The sequence below is a fragment of the Pelodiscus sinensis genome, chromosome 10, assembly GCF_049634645.1.
Source record: "Pelodiscus sinensis isolate JC-2024 chromosome 10, ASM4963464v1, whole genome shotgun sequence".
Taxonomy (NCBI): Eukaryota; Metazoa; Chordata; order Testudines; family Trionychidae; genus Pelodiscus; species Pelodiscus sinensis.
The window spans coordinates 23095849-23120581 of record NC_134720.1 but is presented as its reverse complement, the minus strand read 5'-3'; the positions used below and the strand labels follow the sequence as shown (position 1 = coordinate 23120581).

Genomic DNA, 24733 nt, shown 5'->3' with positions numbered 1-24733 from the left:
TTAGTTCTCATGCACAGCATCTACCTGGGAGAGTTAAAGGCAACATACTGCAATTCACTCCTCTTTAGTTTGAACTCCAGGGCTGTGTACACCGCTCAGAAACAGCTTGCGAACTAAGATCTTGAATCTCATTGAATCAAAGAAAATGAGCAAAATGGGGCTCTACAAATTAACTAGTGACATTTGCTGTGTTAATCACCTTTGAACATACATTCCCACTGCTCTGGACTTTTGGAGAAGTGACTAGCGTATGGACAAGCACTTTGACAACAAGTTACATTTTGTATTTAAACATGTACCTTTCAGAATTTCTGTGTATACAAAGAACACACACACACACACACACACACACACACACACACAGTATACCTTTATAATAAAAGATTAAATGGATGAGTAAAGGTTACTCAGAAAAGGAAAAAAAATTCCCAGATACTGAAAGTACTCATCTTCAACTCTTCTACAATTTGAAACACTAATAATGGCATCCATTTACATGAGATGCAAAAAAAGGAGTTAATCTTTTCCATCCTAGGATTCCATGTTACAATAGAAATCCCTTCCATTTAGCCATAAATAAAATGTAGGATTATCACAGCCCCACTGAGCCTGTGACACATGACAATATTCCCAGCCAGCCCTGCATTTTCATGAATAATAAATCAGACCGCAAAAGTCATGAGATTTAAAAAAAAACAACAACCCACATTCAATTTTAAGCCAAAACCAAGTAAAACATTGGTTTGTGTTATTTCTTGTCTGGTTTCTGAAACTTTAGGGTACATTTGAGTTATTTCATCATAACCATGAAGATTTTTTTAAGTGAGATATTTATGTAACCCCATTACTTTAGGAAGTGGGATTTTAAGGAGTAACACCATGAAGAGGGCAATGCTGTACCATTATGATCTTTAAAAATATTTTTGGAACAACGGTCAGTGTATAGCACTAAGGAGACCAAAAGGATGGCTGAGGCTCTGGGCAAGATTTGTGTGGAAGGGGCAGAGCCTCAGGCAAAAGGGCTGGGGCAGGGAGAATGCTGCTCAGACCATGCCACATACACCCCACCCACCGCCAGTAGCCCCCAACACCACCTGGAGTGTGCCATCTAGGGCTCTGGAGCATGTCACATGGGACTGTGGCAGCTATTTAAAAGCCCTAGGGCTCTGGCCACCAGCACTGGAGCTCTGGGGGCAACTGCACTCTTTTTCCCTTCTGTCAGCGGACCTGCATAGCACAAAAAAAAAAAAAAGTTATGAAGGAGGAATGAAGAAACACAAAGTCAGTGTTTTCTCTCTATGCTCTCCCAGTACTCTTTGTACTGCACAGCTAACATTCGTATAAAAGCATGTGAGAAGTGACTATGGAGGTCAAAAAGATAAATCAGTTCGGAATGAGGATACTACTCAGTTCTTCTGGTTTCCCTGTGCCTTTCATGTATACTTCTTTAAAACAAATGATTATGGTTTGGGGCCACATTCAGAGAAGAGGTGCTAGATAATCTAAATTCAACTCATGGGGACTGATCTGTGGTGTAAAACAAACAAACAGCTACAGAAGAGTGTCATGGATATAATGAGCGTCCCACATTACAGTCTCTAGTACAGGGAATACAACCAAAGAAAAGGGAGGTAGTGGAGCACTTTTATAGTCCTGCTCTTCTTGAGTCGTACCACCATGCCCCATCAAATGGTCACATAATGTAGTTAATCAGCATGACCATTCACAAGATTGCCCAAAACAAATTTCAAAAATAGGGCTTGAATATTTAGTGCCTAAATCTCTCTGCATCTGAGAAGTTTGTGAAATACTGCCATTAGTTTTCATGTATTTTTTGTCAAAAAGGGCCGAGATACAATAATTCTGACAACTTATAATTGATGACCCATCTTACAGGAGATGATTTATGGTAAAAGCAGGAAGAACAACAGTAACACCTTTATGTTCCATTTATCATTTCACTGACACCTACCCATATAAATGCAAATATGTTGATTTTATCGAAAAAAGTACCTTGGACATGGAAATTTTAGTTAATATTAATCTTTATATTGTGTGGTGTGTTACCTGTTTTGGATGGGCTGCACTCCCCCTGAAGGAACAGGTACTCAGCTTGGGAGTCTTCCTTGACCCTTTCTAACATTTGAGAATCTGATTTCCTGATGGGCAGGAGTGCTTTGACTGATCCACCCACTGCGACCCTTCCTGAGTAACAATTACTTGACCACAGCGATTCAGGCTCTTGTCACATCCTAATTGGACTACTGCAATGTGCTCTACATGGAGCTGCCTTTGAAGATAAGTTTTGAAAGCTTCAACTGGTCCAGAATGCGGCTGCTTGAGTTTTAACTAACATTCGCTAAGCGGAGCGCATCATGCTGGTGCTCCGGCAATTGCATTGGCTTCTGGTAAGTTTCTGGGTACAATTCAAAGTCCTAGTTATGACTTATATACCCTAAATGGTTTGGGACCAGGGTACTTGACGGACCATTTCCTCCTATATTAAACTGTCTGGGGATTAACATCAGCTGGGGACATGCTGCTCTGTGTGCCTCCACTTATGGAGATAAGGTTGACATCTATGTGGAGCTGGGTCTTCACAGCTTTTGCTCCCAGGCTATGGAACTCCCTCCCCAGGACATTCGCTGGGCAATCACACTGGCATTGTTTCGGCACCGGGTTAAAGTTACCTTTTTTACCTGTGCTTTTATTGGTGTGTGTGTGTGTGTGTGTGTGTGTGTGTGTGTGTGTGTGTGTGTGTGTGTGTGTGTGTTCCCTTCCTCTCAGTGGGTCTTAGAAGGTTTTATGCCCCCCTGTTGTGGCCTTTAGAGAGAGAGAGAGAGAGAGAGAGAGAGATTTAAAATTTTGAAAGCCGCCTCAAATATTTTAAATAGAGAGGTGGGGTAAAAATATTTTAAAATAAAATATATCTGTGTTACCTTTTAAAAATACGTACTATAAAGTGTAACCACAGACTATTGAGAAGTGCAAATTCAGCAGTCACTTGCCTCATCCATACTCATGCACCATTTGTAACACTGTATATCTCAGTATTGAAGATAAAATTCTGAAATTCTCACAGGTCCTAGCTTGACATCACTCCCATGAATTACACAGGCCTGCTGATATCACAATTTTTAAAAAAAAAATTTTATATTTTTTTTTTTAAGAAAAGCGCCACAGTTTGTTCTCAATTATATCTCTGTAAAGCTGGATATTTTAAGATTAGAGACTATTCCCCTTGCCATTCCCATCCCTATATCTCTGACACGTTGTACTAGAAGCCATAGAATAAATATAATAAATACTGTAAATTCATTATTAACACGGTCTATTAAAAATCTTAGAATAAATACTATAAATTCACCTCTGTCATAAATAAATATTTTTTATTTGATAAAACTGTCCACCTGGCTCTGTCCTTCCCCCCTTGGGTATTCATTATCGGACCTGTGATTCTCACGACACTCTGCAGCAGGAACTGCAGGTTGGTGCTCAGCTCTCGGACCTCAGCCAGCAGCTCGTGGTAGACCTGCAGGTCTTCCCGCATCCAGGCCTGCAGTGTGCGGTGCACAGCTCGCAGGGCCCCCAGGTGCTGGTCCCGGTACTCCTGCTCCGTGCTGGCGGTCCGGAGCAGGCCGCGGGTGCGGGAGCATGTCCCGGGCAGGGTGGTGCGCCCTGCACGAGCAGCTAGTGCAGCTGTAGAGAAAAAAGAGAAGTGGTCAGTTCTCCCTGGGGACGCAGAGGATGATGCCCAGCACCCTCCCCAACTCCGCAACGTGAGGGTGACCATGTCCTGCACCGTCACAGCCACTGTGCTTGTACAGAGGCCATGGTCAGGATGTCTGGCTCTCCCTGGGACTGGGAGCTGCCCCAAGACCGCACCCATGTCCCTGTGCCATGTATAGTGTGGCCGGGGTGGTGGGGGAGAGGGGGAGATGTCCCCTGCCTCCATGTAGAGGGGACATGTGAAGGGAAAGCATCCTGCTGGGTCCTGCCCCGGGGTCGGGAGCATGTCACGTCTCTTTGCACAAGCATGTGCATATTGGGCAATGGCCCCTGGGTGTCATGCAGCTGGAGCCACCTGCCCAAGGGTGGCATGGCACGTGCTCACACGTGCACAGGTGTCTGCGTGATCCGTGGAAGGCATGGCCCACGCGCGCAGTCTCTGGTCTCCCTCCCACCTCCCCCCCCCCAAACTACTTAATTCAAACTACTTACCCGGTACGGTCTCCCTGGACGACCCTGCTGGAACAGCTGGCGGTGGCCCCTCCGGTGCGCCCAGGTCAGGGCCCTCTGGTCCCGGCTCGCTGTCCCCCGGGCTGGCACGGACCTCCCCTCCCCCCAAGAGTTGGTGGAGGGCAGGGAAGTAGGGGCAGGTGTCATCCCCTGCAGCGGCGCCGCCCCTTGTGGCCCTGGCGTACCCCTGCCACAGCTGTTTCTGCTTAATTCGCACCTGCTCTTGGGTGCGCCTGTGTCCCTTGCGGGCCATGGCGGCTGCTATGCGGCCGTAGACAGCCACGTTCCTCCTCCTAGGCTGTGTCCAGACTCAGGGGTTTTTTCGGGAAAAGTAGCCTTTTCCCGAAAAAACTTCCCCTGCATCCAGACTCAAGCTGCGTTCTTTCGAAATTATTTCGAAAGAACGCGGCTTTTCTTTCGATGGCGGTAAACCTCGTTTCACGAGGAAGAACGCCTTCTTTCGAAAGTTCCTCTTTCGAAAGAAGGCGTTCTTCAATGTAAATAGTGCTTCTTCAAAAGAGAGCATTCAGACTCGCTGGGTGCTCTCTTTCGAAAAAGCGGATTGCTCTTTCGAAAGATCCGCCTGCAGTCTAGACGCGATCTTTCGAAAGAGCCTCTTTCGAAAGAAGCCTGCAGTCTAGACATAGCCCTAGTGCAGAGATCTTAGAGATTGGGGGCCTGCCCCCAAATCTCAATGAGGTCCATGATCTCCGCACTAGTCCAGGGGGCCGCGCGCCGTCTACGGCCCCTGGCTGGCCCCTGGGTGCTCGGGGACTGGGCAGGGAACGGCTCACTGCCACTGGCTGCCTGGCTCATGGTGGGGCCACTGGCTCAGGGGTAGACACTGCTGGCAGGGCTGTCTGACTCCAGTGCCGTCTGGCCAGAGTCTACCCCTTTAAGGGCCCGGGGCTGGGGGAGAGGAGAAGAGTTTTCCTGGTTGTGCCCAGAGAGGCCACCAGGGGGAACCTGGGAAGAGCTAGCCTCCCACTAGTTCGAATTAAGGGTCTACACAGCCCTTAATTCGAACTAGTAAGTTCGAACTAGGCTTAATCCTCGTAAAATGAGGTTTACCTAGTTCGAACTAAGCGCTCCATTAGTTCGAATTAAGTTTGAACTAATGGAGCGCTAGTGTAGCGCCTAGGAAAGTTAGTTCGAACTAACGTCCGTTAGTTCAAACTAACTTTGTAGTGTAGACATACCCTCAGTCATTAAAGGAGCTAAAAATGGGCATGCAAACTCTGTGCATCTTGGAGCTCCAGAAAACATTTCCTGGTGTGATTTGGCTGTGCAACTCCTCCCCTGCCTTCAAAATACAACTGTACACTAAACTTATTAGAGATGGTAAAATGACAATACCATCAACAAGGCCTTAAAAAACCAGGGTCCAACCAATGGCAACTGAAAAGCTTTATTTTTTTCTGAATGGTCTTTTTTAAAGCCAACAAATAGTTATATAGTGCTTATTATGTATGTTAAATTAAAGGCCATAAATATTTAACTCCGTATCAAGAGATCAGATACATCATGAGTCAAAAGAATGCAAACTTAGATCTCATTCAAAACACTTTGATGACTAACAGTGTGCCTCATTCTATACTGAACCTAGAGTGACCTCAGAGAGTAATGAAGTTAGGCTCCAGGACCTATTCAATGCTCAGACTCGCTGCCGAGATTTACAGCAATAAGGCTAATTAGTAGGAACTGAATTGAAACCAGACACTACAAACAGACCATTGAACAATCATCCGATAGTAGCAAACTTCAGTTACAGTTCAGCTAGAGATCTACTAGTAAAATATTCATTTTAACCTCATTCCCAAACCTCAGCGCTGCCCAGTTTTCAACAGCCTTTTAAAAATAAGTATTTCCCCCCTCAGTTCATGGAGCAGAGGAAGGAGTTTCCTTGCTAAATTTGTACCCAGGAAGAAGGGAGGAACTTTGAAGTCCAATTTCAAATGTTGAAGAAATACTGGACTCATATGCCAGCACCAATGTGTATAATTCTGGAGCCCAGATTTGCTCTACTTTAGCAATGGGCAACCAAAAATAGGAGGTGGGCCGCATGAGTGGCCCTCCATTTCAGTGGGCTGCAGGAACCCATGACCCACCTGCAGCCCCATGGCTCCCACCTTCCCCCCTCTTCCACATCCCTATCATGCACTGCATCACCAGAGCCCCATACTTCCTACTACCCTCCCCCCCTTCATCCCAACATTTCTGGAGTGTGTGAATTGCCTGACTTGTGCTCAGTCCTTCCTCTTTCCCATCCCTCCCAGAGCTTGAACTGCTGAGAACAGCTTGTTTACAGCATTCTAGCTGTGGGAGGGAGGGGGAGGAGTAGGGACAGAGTGTGAATCAGATGATTTGCAGTACTCAAAAGTACTGGGAGGCAGGGGGAGCAGTAGGAAGTGCAGGACTCTGGTTTCCCAGTACGTGAGAGGCCCTTGGGGGAGGAGGGCAGACAGGGTGTCTGCAGGCCACAGGCTGCCCAGCACTGGTCTTCCAGAAGATACTTTACAAAGGATCTCTCCAGATTCTTATACTTCTCAAAGGCAGCGGATGCAATGAAGGACAATGTGCAAGGGCTCTGTCCAGGTGCTGAAATATGAGACGTCACAGTTAGGGAGCAGTGAACCATAGTATTAAAAGTAGAAGCTGCATCAATTTAGTCAAGACAAGGAAGAATTTCTGTAATTCATGTGAATATGAATATCCTTATAGAATGGATCTGTAATGACCCAGCTTTTCCAGCTTCCATGTCTAGATCCTGAATATGCTAATTTCTATAACCGTCCAAGGCATGCACTGCTAGCTTCAGCTAATAGTCAAGATATCCAGCCACCTGATTTATGAGAGGACTTTACCGGGAGCAATTGCCTGTCTTGCTAGTGAGGATTTATAAGGAAACTCTTTAAAAATAGTATGCTCTCTTTAATGATTGGTAAAGTTTGTAGACCAGATGACTGAACTCTAGCACCTTAGTTTCAATGACCAAGAGAACACAAACAACTAGCTTTCCAAATGAGTCCTGAAACAACATATTTGACCATTACTCTATGATCCAGAAAGCGCAGTATGATCTATCCTCCTTTCTATACAGATTGGGAACTCCATTCTATCTTCTATATTGACCTAAGTTGGAATATCCGGATACAGTCTTTATAGTCACATTTACCCAATCATCTCTAGTACAGTAAAAGACCTCAGAGGACCCCATTCATCAGATCAGTCTAGAACAACAACAACAACAACAGAAAAAAATGCATGTATCCTATTTATTGTGGAGTAGGAACGTCATATATCCATGGAATGTGTTACTTTTTTATTGGAATTGATAATATCACAGACCTTTGGAAGATTAAAGTTACAATTAATATATAAAAGGGTATCCCCATTATCTGGATTGAGGGTGGGGGAGAGAGGAGTTTGACTAGAAAACTGCAAAATCCTAACTTGCTTTTCTCACTTTTAAAAAGGTGCTTGTTTTTAAAAATACAGCATTCTAATAATTTTGAATTTAATTACTGGATTTTTTTAACAAGATTTTTCAGTAGATTTCCTGTGGTCCACGGTAATGCAGACTGCATCATTAGTTTTATCTTTGACATAGTAGTTTTGCTAGATCAGGCAATAGTCAGGGAAATTCATCCATCAAGTCCTCTTTGATCAGTTAAGATACCTATGGTTCTCTGACTATATCCTTAGTTTATGAGCGAATAGCTGAATGACAGAGCTCCAGAAGAACACTACATTATACGATATGAAACATGCAGCAAGAGCCATAACACAAACCATGAAATTATGAGCTCTGTCATTTCCAAATGGATTCCAATATCTTGCATTGAAACAAGCAGAGACGATTGGCTATGAGAGAGAATTTCCATTTGTGAGTTCTGATCCACAGCAGGAGCCTATTTACAGAGGAAATTGCTGTAAACATAAATGAAATAACTCAAAAGAGCTTTTCTATATTACGTCTACAAAGAGCCCTTATTCTGCTTATCCATATCATTACAATAATTAATATCTTTATATGTGATAGGCATCTAGCAAACTCTAGGTACCAGTAAGTGTCTACTCTGACAACTGTCTATTTACAATATCACGGAACAACTGACACTTGTATCAGTTTCTTGGCTCTCACTTCATAGGCTTGACAAGTAAAAAGCAGCAACAGAAAATCAAACTGAGGTTTCAAGACATGTTGGGCTTTCCAAAGGTATACATACACTTACTCCTGCCAACCACTCGTGTACCTTCATGCTTTGTCTTCAGTCAGTCAAAACCAACATCGCTGTCATTGCACAAGTGATATACTATACACAGTTAAATGGATAACATGTGACTGTTGAGATTCTCATGGACACTATACTTGAATATCTGACAAAATGCTCAAATTACAGGATGCAGCTTTACACTGACATTTACAGTTGCCACTGCAATCCTCCCACAATCCCCTCTCTCACTCTGCCTCACCAAAAGCACAACTCTTATCCGAAAAAGAGAATCCTATAACCAAGAAACGGATGCTGCAGACTTCATGAAGCTCACTAAGGCAGTTTGTTAACCTGGAAAGTTTTCTGATTCTACAGTCATGGGCACCAATGCAAAGTCCTATCACAGAGAATGATTCTTCTCACCACTATCTTAAAATTAACCCAAGTGATATGACCCGAGCAAAGAAATAAAGTTCAGTTTTTTGGCTGCATTCTTCTGTATCACTCTCATTGCAGATGGATGGGCAATATTCAATAAGCAAATTATCTAGTTAATTATAAGCAGATAGTCACTTTAACAATAGCTTAGGCCTCTATTTTTGGTTTTATTTGACTGTACGTGTATAGATAGCGAGATAAATCTCTCTCATTGATATAGTCACGTATAAAATATGTAGATGCGCATGGCTTTGATGCTCACCTTGGTGTCTTACTGGTCATCTTCAGATTGATTACACAGTTGATTAGAGGAAAGTTTTAGTAGTGCTCAAAGCAGTATTTTTGTGGTACAATGCTGAGAAGTTATATGCCCAATTATTTGAATGTCAATTTTGTATTTTTGTATACTGCTCTAGAAATGTACCTTATAATATTTCACTATGCAGAGTCAGCTATTGCTGTTCCTATAATTTGTTTCAAACATCACATATCTGTCAAACAAAAATGTGTTTTAATAAATGAAAAGTGTATATTTCTGTTACATTTACATTTAGCTTTGCTTTAAACGCTGGACTCTCCCAACACACACACACACACACACACACACACACACACAAGTTCTTCAGTCAGTCACTAGCTCAGCAAATAGAAAAAAGCCCATATATCATTTTTATAATCACAAATCCCCAGACTAATGGAATTTGCTCTGTTTCTCAATAAATGAAAAATTGTGTTTTAAGATTTTTTACTTTTCTAGAGTTTTAGAAATGTTTAATTTAGCCAAAATTTTTCAAGAAGTTACTAATGCAGGAGTAGGGGTAGGTATAGAATAGAATAGAATAGAATAGAATAGAATAGAATAGAATATTATTAGGACTGGAAGGGACCTTGAGAGGTCATCAAGTCCAGTCCCCTGCTCTCATGGGAGAACCAATCTAGTACTGTCTAGACCATCCCTGATAGACATTTATCTAACCTACTCTTAAATATCTCCAGAGATGGAGATTCCACAACCACCCTGGGCAATTTATTCCAGTGTTTAACCATTTTGACAGTTAGTAACTTTTTCCTAACGTCCAACCGAAACCTCCCTTGCTGCAGTTTAAGCCCATTGCTTCTTGTTCTAGCCTCAGAGGCCAAGATGAACATGTTTTCTCCCTCCTCCTTATGACACCTAAAAACTGCTATCATGTCCCCCTCAATCTTCTTTTTTCCAAACTAAACAAACCCAATTCTTTCAGCCTTCCATCATAGGTCATGTTCTCTAGACCTTTAATCATTCTTGTTGCTCTTCTCTGGACCCTCTCCAATTTCTGCACATCTTTATTGAAAAGCGATGCCCAGAACTAGACACAATACTCCAACTGAGGCCTAACCAGCACAAAGTAGAGCAGAAGAATGACTTCTCATGTCTTGCTCACAACATACCTGTTAATACATCCCAGAATCATGTTTGCTTTTTTTAAAACAGCATCACCCTGTTGACTCTCATTCAGCTTGTCCACTATAACCCCTAGATCCCTTTCTGCCGTATTCCTTCCTAGACAGACGCTTCCCATTCTGTATGTGTGAAACTGATTGTTCCTTCCTAAGTGGAGCACTTTGCATTTGTCTTTATAAAACTTTATCCTGTTTACCTCAGACCATTTCTCCAATTTGTCCAGATAATTTTGAATTATGACCCTATCCTCCAAAGCAGTTGCAACCCCTCCCAGCTTGGTATCATATGCAAACTTAATAAGCATATTTTCTATGCCAATATCTAAATCGTTGATGAAGATATTGAAGAGACATGGTCCCAAAACAGACCGCTGCAGATCCCCACTTGTTATACCTTACCAGGAGGATTGAGAACCCTTAACTACTCCTGAGTACCGTTATCCAGCCAGTTATGCACCCATCTTACAGTAGCCCCATCTAAGCTGTATTTTCCTAGTTTATTCATAAAAATATCATACAAGACAGTATCAAATGTCTTACTAAAGTCTAGGTATACCGCATCCACCACTTTTCCCTTATCCACAAGACTCATTACCCTATCAAAGAAAGCTATCAGATTGGTTTGACATGATTTGTTCTTTATAAATCCATGCTGGCTGTTCCCTATCACCTTACTACCTTCCGAGTGTTTGGAGATGATTTCCTTAATTGCTTGCTCCATTATCTTCCATGGCACAGAAGTATATATAACTGAGTGCAGGAACAAAAGCTTTAAAAAAAAAAGAGAGACAATTTAGTTCCATTATGTTTCTATTAAAGCTGTTCAAGTTATTCAGTCACAAGAAAATTATCTGGTAATCCAATCACAAATCCTACAAAAGTATCTGCTTTTCATAAAGTTCTCAAATTTTACAAACAGATTTTTAGACTACATGGAGCTCATCTTGTCTATCTGCTGTTTGCTATTTCCTCCCACACTCTGCTCTTTGGTTACTTGTGCTGAGTTCTAAGTACCTCCCCAAATTTAAAGGTACATAATTAAAAATGTAAAGTTTTCAAATGCTGTAATTCAGGATCCCACTCCTTCCAACCAGATTTTCCATTTAAAAGATGCTCCTACAAAAACTAAATCCTTCATCCCAATTTGTGGTGACATTAGTCACATGACATTGTTTCCTCTCCCTGAATGGACTTCTCTGAATTTTTAAAAAAGTAGTGTAATGACAATTAGCAAATGCTTTTTAGTTTAAAATCTAAACAGTCTCTAAACATTGAATATTGAAGTCTTGCCTTTGGTATTGCTACCTAATCTAGATACTAGGCAGAAACTGACAGACTGACACAGTTGCCTTCAAATGCCTCTTTCCCTTCCAAGCAACATACGTCTATGAATTTCTCCAATATCCACATATTGTGACTGTGACAGAGTTATTTTCAGAGTCATCACACCAATCAAAAAAGATAATTTGAAAGCAATTCTCTTATAGAAGCCAAAATTGAATTATTATATTGTGGCCAATGAAGTAAAATGAAATTAGTCGTATATAAATAATAGATGGAGGAAATTCCTATTGGAATACAGTATAATGGGTTTAAAGCAGGTTAAACAGTTAAGAGCAGCAGGAGATTTTCCACCAAAACATATGTTTTCACATCTCTCTTTTCCTCACGGGACATTTTAAATGACGCAACACCTAGAATTGGAAACACACATTTCTGGAATGAGGAAATTTTAGGGGCTACTAAGCTACCATGGGTCATGCTTTGAATCTATACATTTGCTGCCAATTTTGAACTATGAATTCTACTTCCCTTTGAAACTCCATCTTCTTTTGTATCTAGGATGGGAATACAGCTTGCTATGCATGCCATGGTGTTCCATGCAGGAATCCATGCACAGTTCTCTTTGAAGGATCAGGGCCTAAACTAGTGAATGGTACCAGTTAATCACAGTGGGTTGATCAGATAGATAGATATAGATAGGACCATGGAAAATATTAAACTGAAGAGAATTTTAGCCTTTTAAGTTACTAATTTGAAAGTGATTTCCACACACAAAAGGCTAATGCAGTAATAAATGAAGCCATAACACATGACCTCTAATAAAAATGAATTGCATGTGGCAGAAAAACAATTTAAAAGGCTACTGTAAAGTGAACTCATTTATTTTCAATGTCTTAATAACAGTCTCACTTTAAGTGATCTATTGATTTGCAAAGATATGCATTAAAACCCCTTTGTGTTCTGTTCACAAAACCTTAGGACCAGACTGATTCTTAAAAACAGGAGGTTTCTCATGTCAAAACCCGGAGTTTTCACCTTTAGATGAAGTTATATTAATGAAGAAACATGGTCTTCCTACAGCTTCCTTCTTCATTACCTTTGAGCAGCATTTCTTGGGCTTGCCATTTGTGGGGGACAGGAAATGCTCCCAATAAATTTCTCTGTTTTTTATTTTTATTTACTTAATGCATTTACGAGAATAATTGTCTATAGTCGTATTTTTTACTTAAACCTGTGGTTTAATATACATTTATTTCTACTTCTGCTTTTTTTATGTGCTTATTAAAAGAGTCACGTGCTGTGCAATGTGCCTGAATTAATATTGCTAATAGAACTTATTTTATTCCTAAAATCGTATTCTCTTACTTTTCTTTTTTAAAAAAATCTAATATTCATCAGGCCTATTTTGCAAACCCGATGCCAGTTGGTGTATGAGTGCAAACCAATACTAAGATTTAGTTCACTCAACAGGTCCCAGCTCCCTCTTAAAAATTTAGTGCATTCTTACTGGCAAGGAAAGCAATTGGTAATCTGCAATCTCCCTTCTCCTCTTTCCTCCTCCTGTCCCCCAATCATTTTCAGGAGGTGCCAGTTGGTTTTTAACCACAATTTTTTGATAGCAGGGAAGAACTAGGAAAATTCTATCTATTAGCATATACATTTGCCTAAATCTGCCAGAATACACAGGGCTAAGTAACATATCGCTTGACAAAGGAAGTGGCTGTTAGGAAGGAAGTGACTGACATTAAAAGCTTAATAACAAGAAGGGGGAAATATTGTAGGGAAGGCAGTATCTTGCCTAAACCCCCTTCCAGAAAAACCTTATACCATTTCCTGGATTGGTGTGTTCTGCCAGGGAGGAGAACATGCATACCCTTTCTTCAGAAGTCAGAGGTTGTAGTACAGACCAGCTAGCTGCCCTTTAAAATCACCAGATAGACTGGAAGGTTAGAAGATTAGTGGGTCATGCCCTTTCCAACAAACCAAAAATAGCAAATCCGAAGGGGAGCACGTTAAGCTATCATGCAATGACCCAAGACATGAGTACCAGCATCAGAGCAGACAGTTAAGAAAGAGGACCCAACCCCCCTATTGGCAAGGAGTTCTATGCTTAGATGTCACCAACCAGCCAAATGTAAACTATAAATACCTCATACACTAAAAAGAACCTTGCTCTGGCATCACAGATAGACCCTTTGGGCACACTGATCGATCTTGCATACAGGAAAACCGACGTTTATGATAGATGGTTCCTTGCACTAAGGATCATAGCCATATTCAGATTACACCCAGTCCTAAAGGATGAGTCACTTACCCTAGGTCAAGTTTCTAAAGATAACAGAAACTCCTGTAATAAGCAGGCTCTGAATTTACTGTAGGGCTGGCTCAGGCTAAGCACTAGAGTGGTTGCTTATTGTCTCAAAAATCTTGCTCCTTGGAGTCCAAGCAGCAGAGAGACACAGTTTCTCCTTATTAGACACTTTTAATTCCTTTCCCCTGCCTTGAACTCTGAACTTCAAACTTAATTGAAAGATAAATATGAGTCATGCAAATGAATGTAGGTATGGCCATTACAATCAAAGTATTGTGTGCTCTTTAATACTCCATAAAAGTTTGTCCAGTGTTGCTGGATCTTCCCTGTTGGGAAGGACATGGCACTTTGTTGGAAACCAGCGTTTCACATCAGTTAATGTCTCTCTCATGTTTGGTGTTTTACAGTTACAGAGGTTTACTATGCAAATGCTCAACATTACTTTATAATAGGAGATACAGATGTTATCCGTGAGATAAATGCAAGCAGCAAGTCATGCACACTTAATAAAGAATGGATACTGAACATATTCTTACAATGCTAATACCTATTTTATAGTTGTTAACACATAGGCGAGCCAGACCGATCTAAGCTACATCTTTGTCTGTGCTCAGTTAAGATATGAAGACTTTGACATAAGTTTGCACCTGTTCTGCCGGAGTCACAGAGCTCAAAACATTTATGGATGGTAAAGTCATGAGGGGAGTTGTGACCAGGAATATGTAGGTATCCTATTATTTTCTGCTTCTCATGAGCACTAAAAAAAAAAAAAAAAAGGGGGGACTTTCTTCTTCATCACATGGCTATTCAGAGCAAGAAGGGTAGGAAAAAGGATAGGCCTGAACGCTGAAACTTCTTTGTGGAAAACACCTTGCCATCAACCTCAACTTCAATAAACACAGACACTCCAGCTTGAGCATGTCATCAGATTGCCTTCCTTCACCATACTGTTCTGCCACACCCCATAGCAGCAGTACCTAGACCAGGAAGGTCTCAAGTCATAACCAATTTGTTAAAATCCACTCGGAAATCAAGAGCTCCAATGCATGTAGTGGCCTACTTTAAAATAACAGTTTTAAATTCAGTGTAAAATCTGAGGTGGCAATCCTGTGGCCATCGACTTCAGTGTGACCAGGCTTTCAGCCTGAAGGTTTTATGTTAGTACACAATTTTAAAAAGTACACTAAACATATTTATTAAAAACAACAAAACTTTATAGACTAACAAAACACGTAGATGGTATCATGAGCTTGCGTGGGCACAGCCCATTCCTTCAGATGACCGGAGTTAACATTAACATTTATTAAAGCATTTAAATCAGCAGCTCCTCTATAATTCATGCACCTCTTTCTTAAAAAGCATTGTAGTGAAGTGAATAAATGGAACATCAGCCACACATTCCACAGTTGGGACCCCTTGATTAAACACACAAAGCAACATGTTGAGATTCTACATTTTTCAAAGAATGCCTGTGTAGCTTTAAATTTACAAATACAAACACTTAGGCGGTAGAAAGGAAAGTTATCTTCCAAGATTTGAATAGAGGAATCTGTTTTCTCCTGCAGGTACGGGAACAGCCATCATCTAAAACACAGCAGGCACCTGCATTCCTCAGAGTATTTTCAATGTTATCCCTCATACAAATACATAAAATGAACTAAGGTGAAAGAAATTACAGCATTCAAATGGTCTATATTAAAATGTATCATTTTTAAGTCTATTCACATATTCAGGAAAAATGTGAAGAAATTAGAGAAAGCCTAGAGAAGATCAACAAAAATAATTAAAGTTCAAGAAAACATGGCCTATGAGATAACATTAAACCCAGTGTTTTCAATCTGGAGAAAAGCAGACTGAAGGATAACACGACAGCAGTTTTCAAGTACAGTACATATTAAAAGTTGTTACAAGGAGGAAGGTGAACAATTGTTCTCCTTAACATCTGAGAATAGGACAAGAAGCAATGGGTGTAAATTTCAGGAAGGGAAATGTAAGTTGGGTATAATGAAAAAAAAAATCCTTACTGTCTTGGTAGTTAAACAATAAAATACATTGCCTGGAGAAGTGGGGGAATCGCTATCATAGATGATATTTAAGAGCAGGTTAGATGAATACCTGTCATAGATAATCGAGATAACACTTAGTCCTACCAAGAGTGCAGGGGAGTGGAATAGGTGACCTCACAACCCCTCCAATTCTAGGATTCAGTTAAAAATATGGGCCAGATCCCACAGCCTTTACTCACTTGAGTATTAGCACTGTTTTTAATGGGCATGTTCAAGAGAATGAAAGCTGCAGGACTGGCTCTTCAGAGTGCAAACTTTTTTTTTTTTTTTGTATTTATCACATTTCAATTCACTTTTAATCATCAAAAAATCCTTCATAGTCTGTTAAGACATTTTGATGAGAAGAGGAGATCAACACGACCAAAGCAAAGGTTATTTCCTTGGGGAAATTCCTGCATTATCAGAATTAATTTTCTTTTGTTTGGTCAGATTGCAGTTTGATTGTTGCATATCTGATTGCTAGTCTATGCATTTCTAATGCTTCCAAAATTGTAAAAATCTAGAAATAGTACTATAACAAAATTCACCTGATATTCGCTGCAAGTAACTTAGTGGAATTTTTTAGTATTGTTAATTTATATTCTAGCATCACCTGAAGGATCAGGGCCCTAAGTTCTGTACAAATGAAGAGATACTCCCCATTTCATTTTTCTTTAGCAGCTACAAAACCAATCTTTTAAATTAAACAGTTTGTCTCTCACCAGGACTGAGCAGCTATACTCTAATGAATTTCCTGTCCCACAAAGACTAAGTTGCAAGTGGCTTCTGAGGGAGGCTGTGGGAATGCAACATTTAACAGAGTTTTTGGTGGGTGGCCCAAGTTTTCCCCAGCTCTTAGAGGGTAGGTGAGGCAGCATGAAGGCTTGTGACCTTCTTTTGGGACTCAAGACAAAATGACTGCATGTAGCCTGGTAGGGGGCAAATGAACAAGTATTTATTGAAGCTGGTGATCTCTTTGGAGGGGGAAGCATGGGTGTAATCTGAAGCAGTGCCTCTCAGACCCCAAGCACAACAGAAAATACAATAATTCACTAGCAGGCCTACCTTCCCTCCACAAGTCTTTAGCTCCCTGCAGTCTGGCACCAGTGAGGGCTTCCTTCAGGAAGGAAGTGCAAACATTCTTCTCTTCCCCTCAGCCTCCTTCTAATAGAACACTTTCTCCTTTCAAGCACATCCTCCAAGACTTGCAAGTGACACAGGGTGGGGCTGACTGAGCTACAGCACCTGTGTTATCCCTCTTCTGGTCAGTGCATACACCACCACAGGGTGGCATTCAAGTCTGTTGGCTTCTTTAAGACCATTTGGGTTTGCCTCCTCCTTTCAAATACCTCTGAGGCTACAATATTTTGCAGAGGAAAAAACTATTTCCTCTCTTTTTGGGGGGGGGGGCATTCAAATGAGCACAGAATTCTTTATGTTAATCCACAGCTACAGATGTAAAATAATTAAATTCAACTATGCGAGCGAGTACAATAAATCAACACTTGTGTGCTGCTGTCCATACATTTTATGTTGGTATCACAATAGGAAACATCTTTCTTCATTAACTAAATCAATGTAGACTTCTAGGATATCCAAGAAAAATAAGTAGTTGTAGCAAAATAATCTGAATGACTGATCAGTTAGTGATCAAAATTAAATTACTTCCCATCTGACTGCATATAAATGCCCTCCTAGATAAGGATTGCCCTCTATTCAGAGATGCAAGCTTGTTTCCTTTCATTATTAGTCATCACAGAATCAACTTATAATGCTTTTTGTCTCAACTTACATTGTGACTATTTCTGATATTCTCCAAATAGCATCAATATTTATCCTAAACAAATCAAATTGAGCTATGATGTGAATGATGTTGGTGGGAACATTCTTCAGGAGAGCAACTTGCAGGCGGCAGCCCCTGGGCACCGGAGCTGTAGGATGGAGTGACTCACTTTCCTCTCTTTAGAGAGTTGCTCACAACAGCACCCCATAAATATCCCGCCAGGACACGAAAGAATTTTGAATAACTCTCAAACCAGCCATGACACAAATATCCCTAAGCCAAAGAGACAATTAACAGGAACACGTTTCCAGATCACATTGTGACCAACATCAGGTTCAGAATGAAAGGGGGGGGGGGGGGATTCACAGGCTATGCAGATGATTTGATCAAATCCCTGCATCACAGTTAAAAGTCTGCCAAAGGTACCTGGGTTATGCATGAATGGTCCTCTGCCTCAAAGAGCTTACACAATGTTCAGGATATTACGTACCAGTACACACAACACAGGATTTCTGCTGATAGACTTGTCATACAGGTAAGATTGTAAAGGACAAACCAACCACTATAATTTAAAGCAGTTAAACCTACCAGTGGAGATAGAAAAGGGAAAAAATAGTCTAAAGAGAATGCCTGCTTGGGGCTGTTCTGCTTGTCGTTCCACAATGTGTGTCCATACCATCTATGCAATCACTGGCATATCTACGAGGCCACCTTTGCGACAACTGCAGGGTATGACTGCAGCTCATTTAAACAAACCTGCATTAGCTTTAGTCCTGTACTAGCACCTGTACTGGAACAGCAAAGTCACAGCAGCATGGGTTAGCTGCTTAAGTACCAAGCATGCTATGCTAAAGCCCAAGCCTCCGTGGCTTCCCAGCTCTCTGTATTTCAGCTAGCTATATTAAAGTTCACTCAGATAGTGGCACTTGTGCAGGAATCATACACTCCAATTGCAATGTAGATGAACTGCAAGTATTATAATTCAGAGAGTAGAACTTCGTTCAATATTAATATTTCCATTATTTTGACCACATTGAACCAAACACAGTGGCTCCACTGCCTTACATCTTACATTGTCATTGATGTCTGAGTTTAGTGAGCAGAAAGTGGGTGTAAACCCTAGCAGTTTAGAATGACAACTTTTTAACCCCCGTGTCCACAGGTCTATGACTGCATAAGGTAGAAGGCTCTTTAGACCATCTGAGGAACAACTGGTGCGAGGCAAGATTTTCACTGTCACAAAGACAAACTTTGGCCTTGTACATGGATGGTATCTTCCTCATATTTCTATTATTCAGTGATTACATTCCCTCTGCACAAAACTACCTCTCATTTACATATAGCGATGAAAAATCTCACAAGGTTGATCATTTTTTTTAATTGTATCCTTTGGTATATATGGTTGTGACTATTTTCTTCCACTATTTGATCTGAGGAAGTGGGTCTGGCCCACGAAAGCTCATCATCTAATAAACCATCTTGTTAGTCTTTAAAGTGCTACATTGTCCTGCATTTTGCTTCAGCTACCCCAGACTAACACGGCTACATTTCTATCAAGGTTGATCAGTTACATTTAGTTTTCAGAGATCTAGGGGCAGATTCTTGCCCTCTATTACAAGAGTCTAGAAACTTAGGATTTACATCATCAATGTAACCAAGCATATTTGCCCATCGCTAGTAGCTCAAATTTTTCCATGACTCTTTGGAACTGATCAGGAAAGCTTGGGAAAAAAATATGCATTCCCAATACTACTTGCAGTAAAAACAGAATAGGATAACACAGCTTGATTCTCATATCATTTACAGCCTTATGACCAGAAGCAACATCATTGAAATTGATGGAATATCATACACAGTCAAAATCAGCATAAGTGAGCACACAATCAGGCCCATAGTTATATTCAGAACATTTTCTCTTTTGACCTTTTCAGTTACTAAGCAGCAAAGATATACATAAACATTTAACAAGGCTGTTTCAAATGAGAAAAAAGAAAACACTTTGGGTTAGGCTTAGTTTGAGGCAATTCTCACATTCCCCCCACTTTCAAACAGTTTACCCATCCCTAGATTACACATGACTGGATTGGTGGACTGCACCATTATACAAACCATTTTTTTCTCTCCCAATACACCAGACAAATCAATGCATTAAGAAAAAGTTGCAAGAAAAAAAAAAAGAGGGAAGTTACATACAATCCTCAGCAGCAATATACAGTGATAATGCACATGTTTATCAGCAGCATTTTCTCTACTAACCAAATAAAAAAAGCACGAGTGCTTTAGTAATGTACGCACCAGAATTTCCTAATGTAACTGGCAACATAGAGTATTTTCCAGTTTGATTATAACATCAGTGCCAATATACCTGCCATGGAGCTTCCAACAGGAGACCCTTTTCATGTGAATGCATCATTTCCCACTGTTCTCAGTACTATCCCCATCAGCAATTGTGTTTAATTGAAAATTTTCAAGTCCACTAAAGGCTATGAAACCTGGACTATTACATAGATTTTGACAGGCACATGTCTTGGGTTATTTCAAGAGAGCATTCTTCATAAAGACAGCAAGTATCCATAGCACCATGTGCAACTGATTATAGCTCTAAGATGCTCAGCCAAGCGCAGCAAAAAAAAAAAAAAAAAAAAATCTAGGAATGACTTGCTTTACAGCATCTATTATAGCAAACCTTCCATCTTTAAAGGAATAATTATTGAACTAACTAAAAAAAATGACTGCAAAAAGAAAAATTAATAGCCTTCTCAAGACTGTTCCCAAATGACAGTTTTATCCACAAATATTTATGGGAACAAAATTGGGCCTGCAGTTATTTTTAGCTGCAAATTGTGAGCATAACAAAGGAGTCTGGATTTAAAAATCTCTCTCAGAATGTCCAGATATGAAGGCATCTAAATCTGGATTATTTTTTCCCCTCCTAGCTTTTTGGATCAGGCTTTAGCTACATACACACAAATTATTCCTGAACCTGAAATAACATGTACTAAATTAAATATCCTCCAACCCTGCAGGCTGGCAAAAAAACATCTCCCTATCAGAACCTCCTCCCTGGGGAATGAGGGAACATAGTAACAGAGATGAATTAACCAACTGATCCATAACACCTGCACACAGATTAACAGCTGTGACAGCCAGACTGTGGGAGGAGCTGCATCTGTGTGACAGACAATATGTGAAAGCATGAGGGAGGGACTGGAGGAGTACAGATAGCTCTCTGAGGAAAGAATGAAGCAACATATGGAATTATTTGGAAATATTTCTGTACATCCCAATCAAGATACAGCACCTATGTTTAGGTCTTATTGGTTGACCATTCGGAAACCTCAACTGTCAGTGCTTGTTGCTCCTCCTTTGGTGACTAGCTCTCCTAAGTGGCTCATTAATAAGAGTGGGGAGGGCAAGAAAGAGAGTGAGGGCCAAAGGGTTTATCTTTAAAACACATAGCAAAAGGTTTGCTATGCCAAAAAGACATCTGTGTTCTTGGCACCCCTCTAACACAGGAAGCTCCTCAAAAGAGGATATCCCCTCCTGCAGCATAATATTTCCAGAGCTCTCAAGTGCAGAGGTAGCATGACTGCTGACCCACCCTGAAAGAGGGTGCAGTTTGCACTCCCCTTCATAGCCAGCCAGTGCTCTAGGCCACTACAAGGTAATGTCAAGGCAGGAAACATCCTTGCTGAGAGCAGTGCATGACGATATAATCCTGTTGCATTTTTCTCTATATTTGCTCCTTCTTAAATGTGACTAATAACTGAAGAGATTAGTCATTCACTGTGGCTGGCCCTTGTGCAGGGCTTCAGTAGGTGGGGAGGTGCCATGCACTTTTCTCTGCCATTGTCTGACACAAAGTCATCTTCACCACACCTTTGTGCGGTAGCAAGGATTATCTTTCCTCTTCTCCATGCCTGGAAGCTGAGGCACACAGATGTTTGAGTTGTGTGCCAGGCTACATAGACAGGGTCAGTATCAGATCTGGCATTCAGACACTATAGATTTGAGATGTGCCTTAGCCATGCCCACTGATACTTGTCTCTCTTTGGCACCTCCTCCCTGATAAAGAAAGAGGAGTATTTCAACAAATGAAATCCTTGCACTAGATCTATTAATGAAATCCTCCTCTTTCTTTATCAGGACTTCAGTTCTCTCTCTCTCTCTCTCTTAAATAAACAGACAAGTTTTATCCCAGAAGAGTTGAGGGGAGGAGGTGAAAGCGAAAAAGAGATCCTTGTGTGTACACTTCAGTTTGGGAATGTGATGGGAGTTGTAGAAAAACCTAGAAAGAAGTAATGGTAAAAAATAGTGGGGAGGGCAGAAGGGGAAATGGGGAAAGAGGGAAATTTTAGTACACATTTTCATTCCCCTTATTTTTCTGTGAAAAGTTATGAACATTTTATGACCAGCTCTGTCATAGCTATACTTAATCATCTCCTGTACTGTCTGGAAAAACAGAGCAGTGATTCACATGAAGAACAAAATATTTAAACACAGTGTGATGTCACACAATGTCTATTATATCAATTTCTCTCCTCTTCCCTTAGCCAAGCCATTCGACAGCCTACTGTTCATTTGAGATATTAGGCCATTTGTTTAGAATCTTGGTACAGTAGATAGATAAGCTATGATGGCTTGTTGCTTATTCCCTTTCCTTCTATCATACTCATTTTTGCATTGTAGCACAGTTATGGCTATTTCAGAATTTTTTCAATTCTCACTATATTTCACCCATTGGCACTCAGCACTTTATGGTGACAGTGGAGATAAATTCTTCTACACCAAAAGCAATGACCCTACCACTTGAACCTAAGGATATCTCCTTAGGTCTAGTGTTATGCTTGCATTCAACAATTAACCCAGGTCAGAGCACCCAGGTTAGACTAGCCTGGGGGTGAACAGCCCTATTGCAGAGTTCTACCTGTGCTACTGTGTCCTTGTTTTTACTGGGTAGCACATGCACTTAGGCTAAGTGTGGAATATCGCTGAGCCTCATTTGCATACCTAATGAGCCACCATTTTTTTCAGAAGAGGCTCTTGCGCAAGAAAGAGTGTCTACACTGCCCTTTCTTGTGCAAGAAAAACCCTCTTGCGCAGTGCCGTTACACCTATTACTTTTCAGGAAGAACGGCATAGCACAAGAGGGTTTTTCTTGCACAAGAAGGGGCAGTGTAGACACTCTTTCTTGCGCAAGAGCCTCTTCTGAAAAAAATGGTGGCTCATTAGGTATGCAAATGAGGCTCAGCAATATTCCACGCTTAGCCTCATTTGCATATTACTCGTGCAAGAAGCCGTGAGTGTAGACATAGCCTTAGTGTGGTTCACAGTCCCATGTAGTGGCACTTAGACCATCTACAGCAACACATCAGGGCAAAAGACCTCTACAGGCTGGCCTGAGAGCCAGCTGGCTTTATAGCTCAAGTTGTAGAGACTTCTCTATTAAACTCCAAAAGTTCCAGGTTCAAATCCACCTAAGGGTGGTTACAACTGCACTTGCCTCTGTGCTTCTGCAGGACTATGTGTCCTGGTTGGTTCTTTGTCTCAGTAATGCTTTCCCAATTGCTGGAGCCACTTGCAGGAAAAGTTATCTGCCCTTCACTGAGAATTGTAGAAAAGTATTGTGCACTATCAGCCCTCAATTAATTTTTCCTGCATTCATCCTCATTAAAGAGTGGGTGGGTTCCAATCAGATTTCCAACATTCCCTTCTACATTCTCTAGCCTGGGCTTAAAGCACTGCCATAGGTAGTCAGAGATTATTCCTATGTGTGTGGTACCATGTGTTAAGGCAAACCAAAGTTAAAACAGGTTTAACTATGGAGCCTTTATAGGCTCCGGAGCTGGGAAGGGGGCAGAAAAGTTTCCCTGGTTTGGCCCTGAGTGGCCACCAGGACAACCTGGGAAGGGCTAGCCTCCAACTAGTTTGAATTAAGTGGCTGCACAGCCCTTAATTCGAACTAGGTATTACTCCTCATAGAATGAGGTTTACCTAGTTCGAATTAAGCACTCCGCTAGTTCAATTTAAATTCGAACTAGCGGTTTGTGTGTGTAGCCGCTATTAAAGTTAATTCGAACTAACGGCTGTTAGTTCAAATTAACTTTGTAGTGTAGACCTACCCTCAGGTTCCTTTATTTGGCACAGAGCAAAGCTACACTGAGTTGATCAGACTCAAGCATACAAGATAGGTTTAAGACATACCACATGTCCAGAGTTACACTGAAAACCTCTTCTTTTATGCAAACTGGGGCCGTGTCTACACTGGCAAGATTTTGCGCAAAGCAGTTGCTTTAGTGCAAAATCTTGCCACCTGTCTACACTGGCCATGAGTATTTGCGCAAGAACACTGACGTTCTAATGTACGAAATCAGTGCTTCTTGCGCAAATACTCTGATGCTCCCGCTCAGGGAAAAGCCCTCTTGTGCAAGTGTTCTTGCTCAAGAGGCCAGTGTAGACAGGCAACATTAATTTCTTGCGTAAGAAAGCCCGATGGCTAAAATGGCCATCAGAGCTTTATTGCGCAAGAGAGCGTCTACACTAGCAAGGATGCTTTTGCACAAAAGCACATCTTTTGCGCAAAAGCACATGCCAGTGTAGATGCTCTCTTGCTCAAATACTTCTAACGGAAAAACTTTTCTGTTAAAAGTATTTGCACAAAATCATTCCAGTGTAGACGCAGCCCTACGCATTACATTCTTACCCATATATTCTATCAGATGCTTCATGATTGACATGGTTACTTTAAAGGACCTGATATCTGTAGCACATACTCCATCCATGTAGAACCTGATCTTCACGTTCCACCAATTATCATATCCATTGTCCCTTACATCAGGGCATTTCTGCTTACCTTAGCTAGCACAGACATTCTGACTCCTGTGTTCTGCTCATTCAGGCCCTATTTTCAACTTGAGCTTTCTTTCACCTTTCAAGTCAGGGCCATGAAAAATGAGGCAAATTACTTATGTCAGGC

The 24733-nt window shown here is 41.1% G+C and overlaps 1 long non-coding RNA gene across 2 annotated transcripts in view; it reads right to left on the bottom strand.

Moving 5' to 3' along the window:
- LOC112547677 (uncharacterized) overlaps nt 1-20255 on the bottom strand; it is a 337654-nt gene extending 317399 nt beyond the window's left edge. For both annotated transcript variants that reach the window (XR_012906383.1, XR_003091472.2), the window contains exon 1: nt 20123-20255. This is a non-coding gene — a long non-coding RNA (uncharacterized LOC112547677). The remainder of the gene's footprint in view (nt 1-20122) is intronic.
- Nucleotides 20256-24733: the final 4478 nt, after the last annotated feature.